The 2,551-nt window shown below is 41.4% G+C and overlaps 1 protein-coding gene across 9 annotated transcripts in view; it reads right to left on the minus strand.

Moving 5' to 3' along the window:
* NF2 (neurofibromin 2 (merlin)) overlaps positions 1-2,551 on the minus strand; it is a 99,110-nt gene that overhangs the window by 91,578 nt on the left and 4,981 nt on the right. The window lies entirely within an intron of this gene.

Here is a 2,551-nt window from a genome sequence, read left to right on the forward strand (position 1 = left end):
GCCTCCCAAAGTGCTGGGATTAGAGGCGTGAGCCACTGCACCTGACGTATTTCACATTCTTTTTATTTCTCTATTCCTCCTTTACTACTTTCTATTAATTTAAGTGCATATTTTCTAATGAAACATTTAAATGTATTTAACAATTATTTCACTAGTTTTTCAGGCTTTTGTTTTTTAGTGGTTGCTCTGGGATTTACTATGTAATCTCAACATATCAGAATCAGCTTCAGATTGGCTGTGCATGGTGGCTCATGCCTGTAATCCCAGCACTTTGGGAGTCCAAGGCGGGCGGATCACCTGAGTTTAGGAGTTCAAGATCAGCCTAGCCAACATAGTGAAACCCTGTCTCTACTAAAAAAATACAAAAATTAGCCGGGTGTGGTGGCGCATGCCTGTAACCCCAGCTATTCAGAAGGCTGAGGCAGGAGAATCACTTGAACCCAGAAGGCGGAGGTTGCAGTGAACCAAGATCATGGCACTGGACTCCAGCCTGGCCAATAGAGCAAGACTCCGTCTCACAAAAAAAAGAAAATCAGCTTCAGGTTTATACTAGCTTAATTCCAGTGATATATAGTCATATTTACATAGGAGTTATTCCTATATAACTCCATTCCTTTTCCCCCTTTTTCATGGCCTTATTGTTATACATACATCTATTACATATCCATCTATTAAACTTACATACCCAATAAAAGATTTTTTTTCTGTTTTGTTTTTTGAGATGGGAGTTTCACTCTTGTTGCCCAGGCTGGAGTGCAATGGTACAATCTTGGCCCACTGCAACCTCTACCTCCCCAGTTCAAGCGATTCTCCTGCCTCAGCCTCCTGAGTAGCTGGGATTACAGGCATGCGTCATCACGCCCAGCTAATTTTGTTATTTTTAGTAGAGACGGGGTTTCTCCATGTTGGTCAGGCTGTTCTCGATCTCCTGACTTCAGGTGATTCGCTTGCCTCGGCTTCCAAAAGTGCTAGGATTACAGGTGTAATCCTAGCATGGTCAAAATGTTGTTGTAGTTGTTATTTTAAGATCTGTAGCCATTTCCTTAGCCCATAGAGCTTTGCTCCCACCCAGCTCCTTTGTGCTGTTATTGGCAAATGTATTACACATACATTTTTTGTAAGCCCAACAAAGTATTATATACATACTGTTTTATATGATTGTTTATCAGTTAAGAGGAAAAAAATATGCATTTATACTGTCTTTTATAATTACATAATTACCTTTACCAGTGTTCTTTGTTTATTTGTATGGATTTAAATTACTGTCTGGTGTCTCTTGCTTTCAGCCTGAAGAATTTACTTCAGTATTTCCTCTAGGGCAGGTCTTCAAGCAATAAATCCTCTCAGCTTTTGGCTTTTGTTTATCTGAGAAATTTCAACTTTTATTTATTTTTTTCTTTTTGAGATGGAGTCTCACTCTATTGCTCAGGCTAGAGTGCAATGGTACGATCTTGACTCACTGCAACCTCTACCTCCTGGGTTCATGCAATTCTCCTGCCTCAGCCTTCCAACTAGCTGGGATTACAGGTGTGCACCACCACGCCCGGCTAATCTTTCTATTTTTAGTAGAGACAGGGTTTCATCATGTTGTTCAGGCTGGTCTTGAACTCCTGACCTCAGGTGACCCACCCACCTCAACCTCCCAATGTGCTGGGATTACAGGTATGAGCCACTGCGCCCAGCCATCATCTTCATTTTGAAATGTCCAGTTCATCTATATCCAGCTTTGCTAAATACAGGATTCTTAGTTGATGGGATTTTTCTTTGAGTATTTTGAAGATGTTATCCCACTGCCTATGGCCCTTATGGTTTCTACTGAGAAATCTACTGTTAATATTACTGGGGCTCCCTTGAAAGTGATGAATCCTTTTTCTCTTTTTGTTTTCAAGATTTTCTTCTTGTCTGACTGTCAGCATTTTTAGCATGATACGTCTTTTTGTGGATCTCTGTGTTTATCTTACTTGGAGTTCATTAAGCTTTCTAAATGTATAGGTTAATGTTTTTCAAAAAATTTGGGAAGTTTCAGCCTTTTTTTTTCCAAAGATTTTTTCTGCTTTCTTTTCTATCCTCTTCTGGTATTCCCATTATGCATATGTTGGCATGCTTAGTGATCTCCCACATTTCTGAGGCTCTGCTCACTTTTCTTCATTCTTTTCTTCTAATCTTCAGCATACGTAATCTCTATCAATCTATTTTTTTTTTTTTTTTTTTTTTTGAGATAGAGTCTCACTCTGTCGCCCAGGCTAGAGTGCAGTGGTACAATCACTGCTCACCGCAACCTCTGCCTCCCGGATTCAAGCAATTCTCCTGCTTCAACCTCCGGAGTAGCTGGGATTACACGCACCCGCCATCATGCCCCACTAATTTTTGTATTTTTGTAGAGACAAGGTTTCAGCATGTCGGCCAGGCTGGTCTTGAACTCCTGACCTCAGGTGATCCACCCGCCTCAGCCCCCCAAAGTGCTCCCAAAGCCACTGTGCAGTGGCTGAGGCAGGAGAATTGCTTGAACCGGGGAGGCAGAGGTTGCAGTAAGCCGAGATTGCACCACTGC

The sequence above is a fragment of the Mandrillus leucophaeus genome, unplaced genomic scaffold (genome assembly GCF_000951045.1).
Source record: "Mandrillus leucophaeus isolate KB7577 unplaced genomic scaffold, Mleu.le_1.0 Scaffold496, whole genome shotgun sequence".
Classification (NCBI taxonomy): Eukaryota; Metazoa; Chordata; class Mammalia; order Primates; family Cercopithecidae; genus Mandrillus; species Mandrillus leucophaeus.